Consider the following 22,212-nt stretch of genomic DNA (forward strand, 5'->3'; position numbering starts at 1 on the left):
ACACACACACACACACACACACACACACACCTGGCGTGATTTTCAAGCCACTGGGTCTGGGATTCAAATCATGGTTGGCCATGTGTGAGTCCAGCAATGTAACTGCTATACCATCTGCTGGCCCCCAGAGCCTTTCCTTTCTGTAATATCCCGCCTCCTTCAGAACTGTGAATCATGTCCTTTTTTTTTTCCAAATTCCACTGCCACGCACTCTTAGATTTCAGACAGAAACTGTCAAAGTCTTGTGAGAAAATCTTCTGAGTTAGGAGTTTCAACTACCTCCATTTTATAGCTGAGAATACTGACGTGTGGGAAGGTAAATTAGCCCAAAGTCTTATCTGGAACCTGGATTTGAATCTAAGCCACTGGTGTAATCCATGTTCTAACCTTTAGTACTAAGCTGCCTCCTCTCAATGGAACACACACACACTCAAAGGTCTGAAATCCAAAGACCCATTTTAACATTCTCCTTGACACCCAGGGTATAGACTGCTGTAAACATGGAACCTTATTATGTAGTCCACTTACTATGTGGGCTTCCTAACGTCCATGGCATCAGAATTCTGCATACAGATTACGTATTTTCTTAGTGATCTCTAATCATTTTATTGCCATTTGTCTTACTTCTACAAGAGCATCGGCACCTCAGGGATGAAGGTTACATTGCTGACTTGCTGTGAATCCCCACACTGGCCAGCCCAGCACCAGGCAAAATAGAGTCGGCAGGTACAGGCCTGCTTGCTTCCCTCCCCACACACGCTTGCCAGTTATTAAGGCCCTCCCTAATCTGACATCACCCAACCCAAACAAGTTTTCACAATCCTAGCCTTCCACTGGAGTCTTGATCGTTGCACGTGCATCACCCCAGGCCTCTGCCAATCTGTTTGCTCTGTGTTTTTCTTCTAATCCCACACCAATCTAAGCTCTCATTTTCCAATTTAAATATAACCATCTAAGGTCCTCCTACAACCATTTTGGTCCACATTTTTGAAATTTTGTATCTTTTGTATTTCAGCTTCAAGGTTCATGCATCATCTTCAAATTCCCAGCAGTTAAAAGTCCAGAGCCAGAATTGTGTTTTACATCTGGGGAAAGTCTTTCGTCTTTCAAGCAGTTTTACCCTTACCTTTTCTTTAATTCTGTTACTGTCTCTCATTAATGACCTTAAGAAAGTTTATAAACATTATACAGCTGATAATTTCTACTAGCTTAAGAAAATGAGGGGGCCAGCAGATGACACAGTAGTTATATCATTGCACTCCCACATGACCAACTGCAGTTCAGGTCCTGAACCTGGTGGCTCATGCCAGGCACATGTGCATGCGTGTCTAAGATCTTGGGAGGAGAATGAAGGAGAAGGGATTGTGGTGTGGCCATCTCCCTGGGGAGGGGGTGTGTTCTCACTTTCCCTCTCATCTCTCTCTTCCTCACTCTGGTGAGCACACATGCCTATGGCAAAAACCTCTTTAAAAAATGAAATAAAATTAGTTAAGGGCTTAAGTTCATTTGAAAATGTGAATTAGTACAAGATGGTTTTCCCTGCACATCCCTCCCATGGCAATGCTGGAAAAAAGTAGAAGTTAGAGGGAGGTGCTGATTCTAAGAGGAGGTCAAAACAACAGTGAGAGGGTCCAGCTGATGGTGTAATAGTTACATTGCTGCACTCCCAGTAGTCAACCGCTGTTCAAGTCCTGGACCTGGTGGCTTCAAACTTATGTCAGGAGCATGTGCGTGCGTGCCCAAAATCCTGAGAGGAGAATGGAGGAGAAGGGACTGCCGTGTGGCCATCCCCCAAGGGGGGGTGTTGATTTCTCACTTCTGTCTGTCTGTCTCTGTCTCTCCAATGAGCATACACACCTTATAGCAAAAATATCTCTTACTGAAAAACCAAAAACAAAACAAAAAACAGAAATCCCATAGGGGAACTGAAGGCTGCCTTAAACTGGCAGATAGAAGAAGTAAGGGGCTAAACTGGCAGATAGAAGAAGTAAGGGGCAAATAGCAGCCCAAGCTGACAGTGAAACGCTACTGTGGAAGGCGGCTTTCACTCCATTATTCTCCATTTCATTTCCAGTATGCCTTGGGACACATCGGAGCCTGATCCTTTAACCTAGAATAGTGAAAAAATTGGTTTGCAGGGGTAAAAAGCTGGTGATCAGGAGCAGGTATGCAAGGTCTCCTCTAACTGTTTTCTGGTAATAGAGCTAGAGGCTTAAAATTTAGAAAGACATTTCTGTCCAATAATGTTTATCTGAGCATTGTCTGACAGAGGGTGACACAGAATCAACAGTGGTTATGTGTATGTGTAGAACTGGGGCTCTCTAACTTGAGGATCATCTCCCTTCTTAGAGTCACAAGAAGTCACAAAGACCAGACCTCATCAGCCCTTACTCAACACGCACTCCAAGACAGTGGCTCTTAAGTTTACATATCAAAATAACATTACCCGAGGAGCACAACTAGGTACTACAGTGCTGTGAAAGACAGATGCCGTGCCCAGTTTAACGGCACCTGTGAGAGGATTAGACGTCCTCAATTCATTCACTGTAGACTTGGCCACACATCACATGACTGGCTGAGCTCAAGGATTTACAAATATTTCCCTTTGATTCTGTGGGCTGTCTTTTCACTTTACTGATGGTATCATTTCGATCCCCAAAACTTCATTTTTATGCAGTCCGATTTATATATTTTGTCTTTCGTTGCTTGTGCTTTTCGGATTCATAACTAAAACTGCCTAATGCAAGGTAATGAAGACATACTCCCATATTTTCATCTAATGGCTTCACGGTGTAGCTCCACTACATTTACTTTTAGCTCTAAGAAATATTTAGCTCTCGATGCTTTCTGAACTTACTGTAAAGATGATTCCTTTTTGTTGTTTTGGTACCACTGTCAAAATCAACTAGCGACAAACGAAAAGGTCTATTTCTGGACTCTAAATTACTTCACATTTACCTATATATTTATCCTTATGGCAGTACAGTAATCCTCCTTTATCCAGTTTTGCTTTCTGTGGTTTCAGTTACCTGTGGCCCAAAACTATGAAATGAAAAGCTACAGAAGTAAATAATTTCAAAGTTTTAAATTGCATGCCATCCTGAAAAGCATGATGAAACACTGCGCTATCCTGCTCTGATCTGCCCGGGATATGAATCACTGTTCTGTCCAGCACATCCACACTGTCTATGCTTCCTGTCTGTTAGTTACTTAGGAGCCATTTCAGTTATCAGATCAAACTGTGTGTGTGTGTGTGTGTGTGTGTGTGTGTGTGTGTATATACGCATACAGGTTTGGTACCAGGTAGGGTTTCAGGTATCCACTCGGGATCTTGGAATATATACCCTGCAGATAAGGGAAGACCACTGTATCACTGAGTCTTCCTACTGCAACTATGTAGAAAATGTGTGGAGGTTGCTACCTTTGCAGGTCAACAGCCTCAGCACAATAGAGCAAGGAGGCCCAGACTTTTTAGCAAGAATCAAGGTGCCTACAACACCACTTGTCTAACCCACAATCTTTCTCACTGTCACTAATCTGAGTCATCATGCCTCATGGTCAGAAGAGTAAGCTGCATGCTCAGGAAAGATGTCGCCAGGCCAGAGGTGAGACTCAGGGCTCCAGGGATGCTCAGGCCATTTCAGCACCAGTGGAAGAGCCCACCACCTCCTCCTCTTCTCTTTGTGGAGGTGTTACTCAGAGCCTACCTGCTGCTGGGTCAGGGAGGCCCTGCGAGGAGCTGGGTCAGGTAGCCCATGCGAGGAGCCTCAGAAAACCCCAGCCACTACCACTGCTGCTGTGGGCACTTCTTCCACTAAAGCTCCTAAAGCTTCCAACAGTCAATATGAGAAACAGAAAAGTACCACTGAGACCCGACACTCCATTGAGAACTCATGCAGAGGCCTTCTGAATAGAAAGGCTCTGTTGTTCGAGCAGTTCCTGCTCTATAAGTATAAAATGAAACAGCGCATTAAGAAGGAAGACATGTTGAAGGTTATCAACCAAAAGTACAAAGACTGGTTTGCTGAGATCTTCAAGGAAGCCTCTCAGCACATTAAAGAAACCTTTGCAGTTGAAGTGAAAGAAGTAGATCAACCAGTCACTTATATGACTTTGTCAGCAAGCTGAAACTCCCCAACAATGGGAGGGTGCGTGCTGGCAGGGGATTACCGAAGACTGGCCTCCTGATGAATATCCTAGGTATGATCTTCATGAGGGGCAACTGTGCTAGTGAGGAAGACATCTGGGAATTTTTAAATATGATGAATGGATATGCTGGGAGGAAGTACTTCATCTATGGAGAGCCCAGGAAGCTCATCACTCAAGATTTGGTTAGGCTCACGTATCTGGTGTATCAACAAGTCCCCAACAGTGATCCTGCATGCCATGAATTCCTGGGGGACCCTAGAGCCCATGAAGAAACCAGCAACATGAAAGTCCTGGAGTTTTTTTGCCAAGATCCATGGTACTGCCCCTAGTTACTTCCCCTCCCAGTATGAAGAAGCTTTGCAAGATGAGGAAGAGAGAGGCCAAGCCAGAAATGCAGTGAACCCTGGCACTACTGCCAAAAGTGTAGTTTCCAAGGCCAGGGTCAAATGTCCAGCATATTCTTCCACCAGTTATTGAAGTCTGAGGGTTTATTATGCAGATAAGGATCCCATGGTACATTAAGAGAGTTAATACAATTTAAAAAAAAGAGAGAGAGAAATGCAAAAAGAAAAACAAAAGAAGCTAAAACATGTTCAATTTTGTTTGTAAGGCATCCCTTTTAGTCTTTTTCAAGATTGCTTTTAGTCATTTTTAAGACTAATTATCTGTACCTTATTGTTATTGCTTATTCAAGAAAGAAGGAAAAACTAAATCTGAATAAATTAGAAAAAAAAGAAAATTTGTAAAATTGGGACATATGAGTCCTTCAACTTTTGTCTCCTCTTGAAGATCAATTTAGAGTACTGCCATTTTTGTGTCTTCCAATCCATGAACATAGGAAGTTATCTAATTTCTTTCTGAAAATTTATTAGTTTTTAGTATACGTCTTATGGTAGAACTTTTTTCTAAATTTTAAGATTGTTCATTGCTAGCATATAAAAATATAATCTATTTTACATATTGATCTTGCATCCTATAACCCTGATGAATTTATTAATTCCAATAGTTTGTTTTTGTTTTTAGTGGATTCCTTAGAGATGTCTATATACTAGAGCACAATCTGTCCAAACAGAGAATACAGCCTGTTGCAGGAGAGGACTCTAGGGTAAGGAGACAAGCCTCAGGTTCTAGGAGCCTGGAAGCAGGGAGTGGCCCAGACTGCTGATTTGCAATGCTGCAAAGCTGGTCTCTTCTTACGGATCAAAGAGGACAACCCCTGGGCCACACCCTATAGAAATAAACCCTTGCTCAGAGGAGAAGGGTCATTTATTTATGATATTCAATGAAGTTTGGAGTATCAAGAACAGAGGGAAAGTGTCAGGAAGGGCGTCAATAGACTATCCTAGTCATGCATGCTTAAGTAAAAGTGGGTTTCCTCTAGCTCTGGGTAGTCTACACGACAGGAAGCAGAGGGAGCACTCCTCAGATGTCTCTGTTTAGAGTGTTATGAACAACCTGCCCTAGCCCTCCCTCCTGCCCTTGGTGATGTGAGCAGAGTCTGAACAGTGACAGTACATGCTTACTTGTAAATATGCAATGCATTAATTTTCTATGCTCTGCAATCAATTACCACAAGCTCTGAGGTGTACAGCAACACCAATCCATTCTCTTACAATTCTGTAAGAATGGCTGGTTTACCTGCTCAGAGTCTCACAAGGTGGAAATCATGGTGTCAGCAGGCTGCATTCTCATGTGAAACTCACAGTCCTCTTCTAGGTTCATTCAGGTCAGTATCAAAATTCAGAAAGCCCTCGGCCTTGCAATACGACACCTCCACTTCCAAGCTAACACAAAGACACTCCCTTTCATCAAATGCTCCTTGTGCTTCCAATCTCTGACATTTCTGTTTCTGATCACTACGACCTGAATTGAAGGTCTCATGGATTAGGTCGGGCCCACTCAAATAATCTCCTTATTATAAAGGTCAACTGATTTAGGACCTTAAGTACACTTTGAAAATCCTTTACAGCAACACCTAGACTAGCATTTCATAGAATAATAGAAGGTGTGTACATGAGAGGTCAGAAATTTTATGGATCATCTTAGAATTTTTCCTACCACACGTAGCACACTGACTGCTTGGCTAGACAGGTAAAATTTTAAAATAAAAGAAAGGTATCTATCTGAATGCCTGCCAGTGCTAGTCCTGTTTGTTTCCATTAATGGTTGCTCCAAAGACAGAAGTAGGGCCAAAGGGGACAGGGTGAAGTATTTATAGACAAGTCAAGCTGAAGCAAGCATACAGCTGTTCTCTGTGCTGCTGCAGAATGACCGACTAACGTCTGCACTTTAGAAAAGTCTAAGGCTCGAAAGAATTAGGAAGAATCAGTTCTGAATTAGAGACTAGCCTAGAAACTAAGCTACAATTTTGTGGTCAATGGCAAGTTTCCTAAGTCATCAAAAGATGACACAGCAATGCCAGGAAACAGCTGAGGAAACGGCTTAGCAACTGCTCTGAAACCAACCTTATGAATGAGCACAGCACTCTGTTAAACACAGCTTTTGGCAGGAACTTGAACCAAATCAATATGCACCACTTTATACCACAAAATCCTACTATCCTTCCAAACACATTTTAGATTGAAAGCTGAGCTGGGTTGTTGATGGAAAATTTCTCATGGCAAGATCAAACAGAACTAAAAAGCTAAGCGGCACCAAAGATTCCTTTAGAAAGGATAGACTACTTGATTTTCTTTTTCCTTTTTTTAAGAGAGATTTTTGTGAGACCAGCAGTTAGCGTAATGGCTATGTCGCTGGACTCCCATGTAGTCAACGGCAGTTCGCGTCCCGGACCCGGTGGCTTAAAACTCATGCCGGGTGCGTGTGCGTGCGTGCTCAAGATCCCAAGAGGAGACTGGAAAAGAAGGGATTGCGGCATGGCCATCCCCCCTGGGGAGTGATTTCTTGCTTTCTGTCTCTCTCTGTGTCTTTCTGGCGAGTGCACGCGCCCTATAGCAAAAACCTTTCCAAAAAAAAAAAAAGAGATTTTTGTTATAGGGCATATGCATTTGCTGGAAAGACAGAGAAAGAGAAAAAGAAAGTGAGAAATTGCCCTTGGTGGCGGTGGGGGGGATGGCCATGCCACAATCCCTTCTCCTCCATTTTCCTCTTAGGATTTTGGGCACTCACGCATGCATGCCTGGCTTGAGTTTTAAGCCACCAGGTCTGTGACGCAAACTGCGGTCAACATAACCATTCCGCCATCTGCCGGTCCAGTGACTTTCTCGAAATACCAAAAAGTCATTAGGGAGAACTGCCTTTCATAGATTGAATTTATTCTGACTATAAAGAGTTCCATTTCTAGCAACTGCCCATTCAATGTCCATTTTTAAAAAGGCATTAAATACACACTTTAAACTTCAGATTTGAAATCAGGATTTTGTGCTTTTAACTGTTATATAAACCAAGAAATCAAGTAAATTAAGTTTCTACCCAAAGCATCTTTTATACTCTGCAATTAATGTTTGAAAAATGGAGTTGCTATGAAAACAAAAATACTTTTTACAAAAGAATTAATTAATTTTAATTATGATTATTTTAAAATTTGCTATAGGGCTCAGGCGTTCACCAGAGAGAGACTAAGGTCCTGAAACTCTTAAGATGTCATGTTCAATAAAAAAAACTAACTTTATTGTTATTGTTATTATTATCGGAGAGGTTTTTGCTATAGGGTGCGTGCGCTCGTCAGAGAGACAGAGAGACAGAAAGCAAGAAATCACCCCCCAGGGGGGGATGGCCACGCTCCAATCCCTTCTCCTCCATTCCCCTCTCAGGATCTTGGGCACATACATATATACGCCTGGTGTGAGTTTCAGCCACCTGGTCTGGGACTCGAACTGCAGTCGACTACTACATTGGAATCCAGCAACATAGCCATTATGCCAACTGCTGTTCCTTCTAACTTTATTTTTATTTTTTTGGACTTTTTTTTTTTTTTTTTTTTGCTATAGGGGGCGTGGGTTCCCCAGCCAGACAGAGAGAGACAGAAAGCGAGAAATCACCCCCCAGGGGGGATGGCCACACCGCAATCCCCTCTCCTCCATTCTCCTCTCAGGATCTTGGGCACTCACGCACACGCGCCCAGCGCGAGATTAAGCCACTGGGTCGGGACCTGAACTGCGGTTGACTACATGGGAGTCCAGTGACATAGCCATTACGCTAACTGCTGGTCCCCCTTCTAACTTTATTTTTGATGTCTGATTGCTGGCAGCTTTTAAGCCCCCAAGGACATCTCTGTGGCTTATACCCTACATCCGGGCAAATGAAAAAGAAAAGTCCATACACTCTATTTTGGAGCTAGTAAGGAGTTCAAACCAGCAAGCCCAGCCCAGCCTCACCTTGTAATCATAGTAAAGTCAAGCTGATCTCCTTTCTTTGCCTTCTCCAGTCACTTTCCAGACCTGCTTAGGACCCCAGAAATCTTCATTTTGTGAGTATTAATAAATCTTTTCACACCTTTGTGCACATGTGATGTCATCAGTCTTGATGTCTGGACCAGGCATTGGGTGGAGGTGCAGCCCACCTCCGTGGGGTTAATATAACACTATGGAAGCAGAGGGACGACAGTTTCTACTCTGCCTAGCAGAGGCTGGGAGGGCTGGCTTTACACAGGAGGGCAATACTCTACAGCACTGGTCACCAGAGACTCAACAGGCCAAGGAGGTCTATTATGGACTTCAACTACGGGCTCTCTCTCTATACAACTCCTCTTTCTCTGGATGCATTCCTGATGAACACAGGATGGATGGCATCAGAAAGACACGCCCACTGCCAGGTGTCCTCTTCGTCTCCCTGGAGAGGTAGATACCTGACCTAAGCATTTTTTGCCTCAAGTAGCTTCGGTCAGATTTCTGTCACTGCAACCAAGCAACTATAGCACGGATCAGAAAGAAAGACTGAAAGCCATTCATGGCCAGACCTTACAGTATCACCGTGACTCCGGGAAATGGTACTCCTTCTCCACAGAAGTAGAGGGCATATAAGGGAGGTAAAGAACAGATTCTGTGTAAGAAATTTAGCATTTATCCTGGAGGCAGTGGGAAAACATGAAAGGATTTTTGGGGTGAGAGGCGAGGAAAATATCATCAGATTTTGCTATTAAAAAGATTTCTCTGGTGATGGCCCAGATCGTAAATCAGAAAATGGCAGGCATGTGGAAACAGTCTAGGTGAGAAAAGGTGAGGGCCTGAATTAAGAGGAGAAAGGTAAGCGGTAGGACTGAGAAGAACAGACATGAAAAACTGATAATGGTCCGATGGGGAAGGGATGGAAGTGCTTGGGAGGAAGGAGGAATTCAGAAAGTCTCCGGGTTCTACTCGTGGTGACTCTGCGGTGCCCTTCAGAGGCCTGAGATACAGGAACATGGTAGGACACGCTGCATTAAAGATGTGCTGGGAACTCAAGGTGAGTGATCGGGGGCAGATGAGGAAGGGGACACAGACTGGGAAAGCACGGGCATATGCCAAAGACACAGACGAGATCACCCACTGAGAAGGTACAGAGTTGGCTGAAATGGGGTGAGGGAAGAGAAGCAAGCAGAGGACAGGCAGAAGAATAGAAGCCCTTGAAAGAGACTAAGAAAGAATGGTCTCAGACATAGCAGGGAAACATGAGAATGGCTCAGAGGTTAGAGGCACAGAAGATCTCGGGGGGAGGAAGAAGTGAGAGTGCCAGGTTCTCTACGAGAGACCAAGGAAAAAGACCAGGAAGCGTCACAAGAAAAGACCTCAGGTAGGGAAGTTCTAGGGTTTAATCCAGCAGTTCAACAATACTATCGAATATGCAAGTTCTTTCCATTTTCTGTTCTCTTAGAAAAACTGCCCCAGCTTTATCCACAGACTAATGTGTCTCACTGATTGCAAGATGGTTGCCATAGTACCCCAGGCATCACATTCAGATGGTATCTAGCACAGAAGAGGTGTGTTTCTTTCTTGCGTCTCTTTCTACAATGGGAGAAAAAAAAAAGTCCCTCTCAGAAATCCGTCAGTAGAACAGCCCTCATGCTACTGGGCAGAACTGGGGGATAGATGCTTGCACTGATCCCAGAGGAGAAGGATGGGATCATTACAACTGACTTACAAGAATCAGAATTTACTCCTGAATTAGGGACAAGGTCACTTCTAAGGGCCAAATAACTGAAAAAACGAAACAAGACAAAAACAAACAAAAAAAATGAAGCTATAGTTTAAAAAAAAGGGGGGGGGAGGGAGAGTAAATAGGTAATGGGCATAAAGAGGAGACACCCAATACTTTAGAATTCAAATCTGACTTTTTTTTTTTGACTTAAAACTGGGGATTTTGATGGGACTAGCATTTGGCATAATGGCTATATTGCTGGACTCCCATGTAGTCAACCACGGTTTGAGTCCTGGACCTGGGGGTTTAAACTCATTCTAGGTGCATGTTCGTGCCCAAGATCTTGAGAGGAGAATGGAGGAGAAGGGATTGCAGTGTGGCCATCCCCCCTGGGGGGTGACTTCTCCCTTTCTGTCTCTCTCTGTCTTTCTGGAGAGTGTACACGCCCTATAGCAAAAACCTCAAAAAAAAAAAAAAAAGAGGATTTTGAGAGTCAGAAACAAAACCAGTTCATGTAGGCAAAAAGTTAAATCAACTAAGAATTTTATAATTCCAAGAATAGGAAAAAAAAAGAGACATACAATAACTTTAAAAAGATATATCCTAAAACATTTGACTTTCTTCCCTAATCAGTACCTCCTAAAGCCAATAATGATCCATTTCCTGCATTGAAAATGTTGGGACCAGCAGATGGCATAATGGTTATGTCGCTGGACTCCCTCATAGTTGACAGTTGTTCAAGTCCCAGATTAAGCAGCTTAAAAACTCATCCTGGGCGTGTGTGTGTGCACGCGGGTGCATGTGCCCAAGATCCCAAGAGGATAAAGGAGGAGGCGGGATTACGGCATGGCCATCCCCCCAGGGGATGATTTCTCTGTCTCCCCAGCAAACGCACTAGTCCTAAAGCAAAAATCTCTCTATAAAAAAGAAAATGCACACGTTCATTTTTTTCTCCTGAAACTATTTTTAAGTTTCATTAAAAAAAAAAACAAAACTCAGCTTGAGAGGGGCAAAGTGAAGAAATGTTTAACAGACAAAAAGAATGTGAAGTTCTGTTGGAAAAATAAATAACATGTTCTGTAATTTTTTTCTTTTTTTTTTTAAGAGAGAGATTTTTTGCTATAGCATGTGTGTGCTCACCAGAGAGACAGAGAGAGATAGAGTAATAGAAAGCGAGAAATCAGGAACCAGCAGTTAGCATAATGGCTATGTTGCTGGACTCCCACGTAGTCAACCGCAGTTTGCGTCCCCAACCCGGTGGCTTAAAACTCACACCAGGCGCGTGTGCGTGCGTGCCCAAGATCCCGAGAGGAGAACAGAGAAGGGATTGCGGCGTGACCATCATCCCTGGGGGGTGATTTCTTGCTTTCTGTCTCTCTGTCTCTCCCTGTCTGTACAGCAAGCGCACGCACCCTATAGCGAAAACCTCTCCCCCCCCCCAAAAAAAAACCTAGAATAACCCCCCCAGGAGAGGTGGCCATGCCACAATTCCTTCTCCATTCTCCTCTTGGGATCTTGGGCACACACGAACACGTGTCTGGAATGAGTTTTAAGCCACTGGGTCTGGGATTTGAACTGCGGTCAATTATGTTGGAATATAGTGATGTAACCATTATGCTATCTGCTGCCCAGAATCCACATGTTCTTGATTTTTGCTTTACAAAAAAAAATTTTAAAAAAAAAGGAACCTTAGCTCTAAATTTGCTAAGCAAGTTCTTTCAACCATATTCCCTCCCATTTTTTCTAGCATCAAAAATTCTCAACTTCGGAATCTCTTCATTAATCCACATGGTGGCTTTGTGATGCCATCTAGGCAGGGCTAACTAAAGTCCCCAGAATTCCCTGTCCAGCAAGTTTCTGGTTAGGGTAAGTTATAAAGTGATACCCTGAGAGCTAGATGACACAACTGTTTTGCAGCACACACATACCCTATCCCAGTTATTCAAATACTAGTTCTAGGTGCTGCTGGGAAAATTTTGTGGGTGTAATTAAAGTCCCTCATCAGTTGACTTTAAGTGAATCCAAATGAAGATCATTCTAGGAGTAAGTGCTTTGATCACTTGGAAGCCTTGTCAATGAGTTTAGGTTTTATCTGAGCTAAGATAGCACCTAGACTTGCAAGCTCTTTCCATTCCTTTCCTTGCTTCCTCAGGGATGTCCCTGAAGGTCTGGCTGTGAACAAGCTTAGTCTGGTCCCTGCAGTTTCAAGCCTACTCATGATCTTCTCTTCCTGCCTGGCAGCCCCCTGAGACTTTGGCCTTTCTTAGCCAGCTCACATCATCATACAAGCCAATTCCTTATAGTAAGTTCACACACATATACACACACATTTAATATCTCTCACTGGTTTGGTTTTTCTAATTGATCATGTTCACATCTGCCCCAACTCTTCCTTTCTGTAAGTCAATTTCCACCTTTATGAGATAAAACAAACTCCATTTAGTGTTCTCAGACTAGACACAGGAAAGTTTTAAATAATGGTAGTACAAAAAGACATTTGTTCCTCAGAGTTCAGGAGACTGGGTAGTCTGCAATGAGGGTCATAGTTGGGTTCTAGTGAGGGCTCTCCACTGGCTGACAGATGGTGACTTTTAGCTGTGTCCTCATAAAGTGGAAGGCAGCTCCACCGAGATTCTTTTATGACGTCTCTAATCCCATTCATGAGAGCTTTGCCCTAATAACCTAGTCACTGCCCAAAGGCTCCACCTCCTAATACTATCACACTGGGGACTAGGTTTCAACACAGGAATTTGTCGGGGGAGCATAAACATGCAGACCATGGTAAACAGTTTTCTTTTTATTTCTAATGCTACCTTGGAGCAGCATGGAAATTTGCTACTTTGAGGAATAGTCTAACTTCTGTATTCTTTTCCTATACTTTAAATAATTTTCTTCAATGTATTTCTTGACCCTTAGTTTGTGCTGGGATTCATCTGTCCATTCACACATCTTCAACAAATCTTGCACAGTTTCTCTCAGTTCATGACATTTCAGTTTTCTAAGACCAGTACCAGTCTCTATAAGAAACCCCATTTATTCCTTCTCTAGTCATAGTTCTTTGTTTTTGTTTTTTAATTGCCATAATCCATGTGTTCTCACGAGAGAGTACAATGGGGCGTAGTCACACCACGATCCTTCTTCCTCCATTTCTGTCATCAGGATTTGGGGAATACATGCACATGTACCCAGCGAGTTTCTCCAGCAGGATCTGAAGTGCAGTTAGCCATGTGGGATCTGGCTCCCCATGCACAGGGATTAACCACTATGCTTCAGGGTTAGCCCTCCAGTCACAGAGAGAATCTCTTATTCCTAACCCTTGCTCCTCATTCATGACACCAAATTATTCTCTAGTCTAGAAGTTAACTAAAAATTTTAACATTCTGGATATCCTTTCATTGGGACTCCCTCCTTGGAAAATAAGTCAGGGTGTACTTAAGTTGCTATTTTCAAAACAGATTACAAAAACAAAAAGTTTAAAACAATTCAAAACAATAAATAAACTGGGAACCAGCAGTTAGCATAATGGCTATGTCGCTGGACTCCCACGTAGTTGACTGTGGTTCGCGTCCCGGACCCGGTGGCTTAAAACTCACGCCGGGCGCGTGTGCGTGTGTGCCCAAGATCCCAAGAGGAGAATGGAGGAGAAGGGATTGTAGCGTGACCATCCCCTCTGGGGAGTGATTTCTTGCTTTCTGTCTCTATGTCTCTCTCTGTCTGTTTGGCAAGCGCACGCGCCCTATAGCAAAAACCTCTCAAAAAAAAATAAATAAACAAACTGATCAAATCTAATAATATACTCATGGAATTTCATGTTCTTTAATATCACAAATTAATATAACAAAAATATGATATAATTGCAAGAAGTATGCATGATGCATTGGGTTTTAAAAGAATGTTATGAAACAGTATGTTTGTGGTTACATTTTTGTAACTCAATAAATGTAAACATACACAGGTAGCATCACTGCTTGTAAGACTAGAGGTCACGTGGGAGGCCCAGGTACAATTCCTGGGGCAACTGAGCATGCTGGGTGTGGTTCTATGCACCTGTGGTCCGAGCTAGTTTGGAGGTTAAGCCAGGAGGATTGAGAGACAGTGAAACCCTCGGTAGTCGGGGGGAATCTCTTCTCTTTTTCTGTCTTGGAAGGATGGGAAGGACAAAAGCTCAAATTCCATGTTTCTGGGTAGCTGGATTATTGGTAATTTTTTACTCTTTTCTTTCTCCTTGTAAGTATTTTCTAGGTTTAGAACAGTGAACATGTATTGCTGGTATAATGAACAAAACCTCTGTAAGTCTTATGGGGGTGATGAAACAATTTGAGGCATCTAGACCAGGAATTCTTCACTAAGCCTTAAGGACCTACATAAACACTTTGAGGGGATATCTATTAAAACTCTTAAACTTACAAGCAAAATGTTGTTTGCACATGCAACTCTGTGTGTGTGAGAGAGAGAGTGAGTAAGAAAGAGAAAAAAAGATTTGCAGCTTTATCCATCTTTTTTTTTTTTATTAAGACTTTTGCTATAGGGTGCATGTGCTTCCTAGAGACAGAAAGCAAGAAATCACCCCACCCCACCCCCCGGGGCAGATGGCCACACCGCAATGCCCTCTCTTCCATTCTCCTCAGGATTCTGGGCACACACACATATGCGCCTCGTTTGAGTTCCAAGCCGCCGGGTCCAGGATTCAAACTGTGGTCAGTCACATGAGTCCAGCAACATAACCATTATGCCACCGGCAGGTGGCATTCTTTTTCTTTTTGTTTAATAGACCGTAGATTAGTTTATTTTTAACACCCATCATGCCATGAATTCACAGGGAATAGGTTCCAGAAGCTTAGGCTCCTTTCCATTGGTTCTCACAAAGTGTGCTTCTCTGGGTGGAGCAGGCTGGTGCTTTAGTTGAACCCAGGTCCCTTTCTCTTTGGCTTCCTTCTTATGTTCATTTTCCTTCACACGTTTTAGGAAGCTGTCTCTGCTCTTAGAATACTTAATATGCTCAATTCGCACTTTAATTCTCTTGGCAGGAATCTTGCCCTTAACTTGTTAGTTCACAACAATGCCAACAGCATGCTGGTTAACACTGTAGACTCTTCCAGTTTTGCCATGGTAACATTTGTGGGGCATTCCTTTTTGAACAGTACCCATTCCCTTGATGTCTACAGTATCACTTTCCTTGTAGATTCACAATCCCTTCTCCATTCTCTCAGGATTTTAGGCATGCATGCACACATGCCTGGAATGAGTTTTAAACCGCCAGGTCCAGGATATGTCGCCACAGGAACCACTCCATGTTTTCTAAAAGGCCTAGAGAACATAGATCAGGTGCCTCTCCTCTTTCCTTTTGTGTTCGTCATTTTGGTTAATTACTGGAAGATGGCGGTTCCAGCCAAAAGGAAGCAGTCCTCCATTTCTTAAAGTGATCCATGATCTGGCCCAGCCCATAGTGTGGTGGATAAGGGAGCTGGATTCCAATTGACTGAAAGTATAATTCAAGTCCTGGCTGCATCGTTTGAAAAACATGCCAGATTTATGTGTGCACATGCCCAAAATCCCAAAAGGAGGAGACCAGGTAAACGGATTGTGGCATGATCATCCCCCACTGGGGGAAGAGGTACTTTCTTACTTTGTCTCTTTCTTCCTTCAGTGAGTACATGCAACCTCTTGAAAAATTTTAAGAAAAAAATAAAAGAGAAAAGGCAAATAGCTAATGGTTACATGGCTGGACTCTCACGCAGTTGACCACAGTTCAAGTCCCAGATCTGGTGGCTTAAAACTCACACCGGGCACATGGGCGTGCGTGCCCAGAATCCCAAAAGATGGAGGGAGGAAAAGGGATTGTGGCATGGCCATCCCCACTGGGTGTGTGTAGGGGGGTGATTTCTTGCTTTCTGTCTGTCTCTCCAGCAAGTGCACATGCCATACATAAAAAAAATCTTTCCGAAAAGCAAAACAAACAACAAAAAAAGAGAAAGCTCTATGATCCCAAAACAGTTATAACTGGGACCACCTGCTGGTGTGGTGGTTAAGACCAACATAGCCAATAGTAGTTCAAGTCCCAGACCTGGTGGTTTGCTTTCTCTCTCTCTCCCCCATACCCCCCTCTCTCCCTCTCTCTGGTGAGTCCACATGCTCTATGGCAAATTAAAAAAAAAATAACAATAATAAAATAAAATTTTTTAAAAAGTTAAAATGACCAGTCCAGAGTTCTGCTTGATCATATCCTAATTTCTCCTAGTTTGAGGGTGAGACATTATTCAGTGGGTTAATGCAGGGGAGTCCCCAATCCCTGGGCTGTGGACTGGTGCCAGTCCATGGCCTGCTGGTGCACCTCACCCACCACCTGTGGCTGGTGAGCAAGCAAGGCTTTGTATGTGCTTGCAGCTGCTCCTCACTGCTCGCATTGCCGCCGGGCTATGCCTTCTGTCAGTTCAATGGCAGGATTAAAGCACTAATCTTCCTGTTTTGTGCTTGTTTCATTATAGATATTTTTTATAAGAGTTTTTTTGCTATAGGATATGTGTACTTGCCAGAGAGACAGAAAGCAAGAAATCACCCCCTGCCCCAGGGGGGATGGCCATGCCACAATCCCTTCTCCATTCTCTCAGGATTTTAGGCATGCATGCACACATGCCTGGAATGAGTTTTAAACCGCCAGGTCCAGGACTAGAACCATGACTGGGACTACATGGGAGTTCAGCGACGTAACCATTACGCCATCTGCTGGTCCCGTCATTATAAATTGTAATTGGGTGCACTGTGGACATGGTACTTGGATCATCCCAGGACTTGCCCCTATGACCTCCTACCCCCTCCCTATCTGTAGAGAGATATCATTCATGAGGCCAGTCTCTGGTACTAGAAAAGTTGGGGACCACTGAGTTCAGGGACAGATAATCTGAAATAAGAATTTAAGTTCCAATTCAGGTATTTTATATACCTTAAAATATCTTCATCTCAAAACAGAATTTATAAAACTCTCTCAAAAAACAAATAATGGGGGAACCAGCAGTTAGCGTAATGGCTATGTCGCTGGGCTCCCACGTAGTCGACCGCGGTTCGTGTCCCGGACCCGGTGGCTTAAAACTCACGCCGGGCACGTGTGCGTGCGTGCCCAAGATCCCGAGAGGAGAATGGAGGAGAAGGGATTGCGGCGTGACCATCCCCCCTGGGGGGTGATTTCTCGCTTTCTGTCTCTATGTCTCTCTCTGTCTGTCTGGCGAGCGCACGCGCCCTACAGTGAAAATCTCTCCAAAAAAAAAAAAAAATTAAAAAAAAAAAAAAACAAATAATGGGAAGCTGGCAGGTGGCATGGTGGTTAAAGCGCTGGACTCTCACATGGCTGACCACAGTTAAAGTCCTAGACCAGATGGTTTGCTTTCTCTCTCACTCTCTCTCTCTGGTCAAATTGAAAATAATAATAATAAAGTTCAACAGATAATTCTTTTTAAAAAACAAAGTGAAAAAATTGTATATAACATCTAAAAAAACTCTCAAGAATATTTACTGCTATGGTTTCAAAGTTAGAATACCTAGTATTTTAGACTAAAAGTTTTTTTTAAGTTTATTTATTTGTATCTTCCATGAATGAGACAAACGCATACACACACACACACACACACACACACACACACAAATACTCCTAACAGGGTTTAGATGCCACAATCCCCCCCGGTTTTAGCCAGTTCCGGATCACAGGCACAGGCGAGTCTGGGTACTGAGGAAGTCTCCAGACGCAAACCCTGGAGCATCAGGTTTTACTCTGTGCCACCACCCAGCTTGTGTAGACTAGAAGTTTCGGTACTGTGCACTGAACTCCTCTACCTTCATCCCCACACATCTTGACAAAACGTAACAAACACTGCTTCATATCACAGCCTTAGAATTGAGTTCATTCTGATCTACTCTGCAATAAAAAAATACTCGAAAGAGAATTTTACTCAAGAAAGAAAAGTAAGTACATCCTCACAGAGGTAAAGGGTGGGATGTCTAAGATCAGGGTGCTGGCATCTGATAAGGACCTCTTTGCTGTGTCATTAAATGGGCAATTAAATGAGAAGCAAAAAGGGGGCTGAATTAGTTTTTATAAAGAACCTACTCGAAAAATAATGGACTTACTAACGCAATAATCGTATTAATCCATTCATCAAGGTAGATTCCCTCATGACCTGTCACCTCTGAAAGGTCCCATTTCTCAACATTGTTGCAACAGGAATTAAGTTTCCAACACATAAACTTTGAGGGGCACATTCAAACCATATTAGGACAAAACAGTGATTTATTTCCCATCTGAACATCACAGTCTTTTAAAACTTAACACCATGAAAGTAATTTTTTCTTATATAATGACTACTTCCAAATAGTAATTCCATATAGAAATGCAAAAGAAATATGCATATTTCTCTACACTCCCATCCCCAAATCCAAGACATCTGTAAAAACATAATCTCCAGGAAAGTTGTACAATCAGGTATCTTTTAATTCTTGTGCTAATTACTCTACTATGATTCTGTACAATTGTAAATGATATATTTGATTATTCAAGGTTTGAGATGATAAAGTATTTAAACTTAATGTGTTTATTATAGTAAAAACAGTTAACAGCATTAAAGAAAATTACAGGGTTGTTTTTTTCTTAGTTTTTTGTTTTTTGTTTTTTTTTTTTGCTATAGGGCGTGGGCCCTCACCAGAAAGAGAGAGAGAGAGACAGAGCAAGAAAGTGAGCTGCTGAGTAGCAGAAATCTGAGTTCCTGACTCCTAAGGTTTTTAATGGAGAGGAGAATTGGGGAGGTTGGGAAATACTATCTGAGCCTTTATGGGACCATCGTCATGGCTGTACCTAGTTGGTAGTTTGGTGGTGCCCCAAAAGCCTGTCCATTAGTCCCGACTACCGTTTTTCCAAAGAACACAACCTTATCTGTCCACTAAAGACTGGTTATAGCATTGTGGAGCCTAGTGTAGCATGGAAAGGTGGCACTGCTTATTCAAAATTAATTACAAATTTCAAAACTGCAATAGCAGAGCATTTAACCCAGTATGACCACAAAGCAGTAACTTCCCATTTGTGCCAGGACAACTAGGCATTTAGATACACTTTTTAACTATTTAATTAACTAAGTCTTGGTTTCTTCATCTGCAAATTAAGGAGGCTAATATCAACTCTGAAATTGGCACAAGGACAAATAAAGGACAAGCATCCACGGTCAACTACATGGGAGCCCAGCGACATAGTCATTACGCTAACTGCTGGTCCCTAAAATTACAGCTTTTAAACCTACTGAATTAGAATAGATATAAAAGTACCAATACAATTAAATGACATGATGACATGGCAGTGAAACAAGCACAACTCTATTTCATAGAGGAATAAGCAATGCAACCAAGTACATCAATTCCTTACATTATTTTCACCCTTTGACAGTAATTTTACTCTTGGAATCTAGTTACAGGACACGGTCTATTATCTACCTATTTACTTATCTATCTCAGAAGAAAAAAGAATTAAAAAAAAGCCAACCCTTAATACAGACATTCCCTTTATATAGCAACAGCACAAAAAAAACCCCAAATCGATGCATATGCCCCAACATATATATATATATATATATATATACATGTGTGTCTTTGTATCTGGAAGAAAGCAAACTCACAGACACGCTATGTCGCACATAAAATCTTATTCAGGACAAGTTTATTACGCAGAGAATCACTTAAGATACATTAAAGAGAAAAAAGTAAGATATAAAATTACACCAAGTCTTATCAGATAGGATTAAAACACACTGCCAAATACATGTATATGAAAAATAAAAAAATCAAAACTTTAGTTAGTTTTGGATTCCAATTAGTGGTGCTGTGTATGTAACTTCCTCCCACCCCTTTTTAAATTCTTTTTTTCTTCTAACTTAGCAGAGTGACACTATTTTAGTAGTTATATCATCTCACTTAAGACACTCTTCTCATCTAAACTGAGCTGGAGTCAAATAGGGTGACAATTTGTTTTCCCTGAGCACCTGGGACATGCAAAATCTGAGACCCAGACACAGGTGAGCTGTAAGTGTGTTCTGAGGAAGTAATTCTGGGGCTGAGCCACATCTGTGTGCAGCATTTGCTGTTGTCTGCCATTCTGTGTTGGTGATAACACTATCTGGTGATGTATAAAAGCTTCCATTATGGGGCCGGCAGGTGGCATGGCAGTTAAGGTGTGGAATCCCGTGTAGCTGACTGCGGTTCAAGTCCTGGACTTGGTGGCTTGCTTTCTCACTTTCCCTCTCTTGCTTTCTTTGGTAAGCACATATGCACATGCCCTATAGCAAATTAAAAGTAATAATATATATAAATAAATTTTAAAAGTTTCCATTATAACAGCACATGCATCAAACAGCATATCCTTCTACAGCCATAGGAAAAATCTTAAATAATAAAATGGCAATGAAGTATTAACCAAAAAAGATAACCTATAAGTTTTTGCTGCTTCTGAGGATAATATCCTCCAAACCAGAGACTATAGCATGTGGATATTTTTCAAACTTTAAAAATTAATATAGTTTAGACTCTTGATATTTTACTCCTGAATTAAACTGCCCTCAACATCATATTTTCCTGATGACTTGAACACATCACTTTCTCATATAGATAACATAGGCAAAAAGGCAAGACAAATGCAGGTAAAACAAATATAATAGCTAAATGTGAAATTACAGTACAAAAATGTTCAACTTACTGTTCATGGAAATCCAGCATTGGTGGCTCAAATCGTATGGGCCTGCAACTCCCACGGTACAGGGATATACTGTAAGTGAAGGAGACAGCGTCAGCAGCAGGTCTTCAACCTTAACCAGACACTTGGCATATGCCATGAGAAAATGTCTTTAGTTAAAGCAGGGTGTACTATCCTATTAGGAATGTGTGTTACCTTTTTTTTTAAAGAAACCAAAAAATGTTTAAAAATGAAGAAGGCCAGCCTTCTCCCAGTGTGATGGGAATCAGTGGAAGTGTTTATACTGTCCAAAGGTATGCAAAACCAGAAAATGCTGGATACACTTAAAGTTACAATTGATTTCAACATAACTGGTAACAATGTACTTTAATATGTTCACCTGGATTTTTGATATAGGTTTGAATAATAAAAAATACTTAATTCACTACACCTACTTCGTAGACAATATATGAAGACAAAAATTACAATCACATTGTAACTAGAGTGGCAAAGGACTAGAGAAAAATGAATTTGGTATAGATACAATTGAGCACTAAAACATTTACTTACCCTGAGAGTTTGAAACATAATGTTCCGTGATGTCTTGGCCTGAATGTTTAAGTGTCATTTCTAACTATTTCGCTTGACACTAGAATTTCTCAATAAAACATTTCTGAATAACAAATCTGAAACATCATGACCTAACACTGATATGAGGTATAAACTACCTTTGTGGGGGTGGAAGTTCACTTATCTAGCTTATATACTAAGAAAGTCAGAAATTCTGTAAGCTACTACTGTTTCAGAATAGCAGATGGTGATCTTATTATTTTTATTTTAAAAAATGATGTTAGAGTGAAACCTGCTTTGTGAGACTATTTCCATGATCACTGCAATTCGTAACAATAGCAAATGATATAGTAATTTCATTGAGGGGATATATGAAACACATCAGAGATAAGATAGAGTCACAATATGTAGGAATTTGCTTTAATTCAACTCTATAATGATTTAACAGCTGAGTAGAAAAGTAAATGAACTAGAAGTAATAAAGACCAAATTTACCCTGCCAATTTAGAGTATTCTTCTGTATTGCTTGATAATCCCTCTATGTATGTTGAAGAGAAATGATGACAAACATAAAAAAAAGAAACAAACATAAAATCTCAGATTATAGTTGATATAGATTTCAGAGAAAATGGCAGTGAGTGTGTGTGTGTGAGCATGTGTGGTGGGAAGTGTCTGTGCATGTGTGAATGTGAGTGTGAGAGTCTGTCTGTGTGGGCGCC

The 22,212-nt window shown here is 41.8% G+C and overlaps 1 protein-coding gene and 1 pseudogene across 1 annotated transcript in view; one reads left to right on the forward strand and one right to left on the reverse strand.

Moving 5' to 3' along the window:
* TMEM131 (transmembrane protein 131) overlaps window positions 1-22,212 on the reverse strand; it is a gene marked incomplete at both ends in the record, with an annotated part of 163,962 nt that overhangs the window by 104,685 nt on the left and 37,065 nt on the right.
* Window positions 3,589-4,652, forward strand: LOC106733639 (melanoma-associated antigen B5-like; annotated as a pseudogene).

Source organism: Tupaia chinensis, unplaced genomic scaffold (genome assembly GCF_000334495.1).
Source record: "Tupaia chinensis unplaced genomic scaffold, TupChi_1.0 Scaffold144276_1, whole genome shotgun sequence".
NCBI lineage: Eukaryota > Metazoa > Chordata > Mammalia > Scandentia > Tupaiidae > Tupaia > Tupaia belangeri.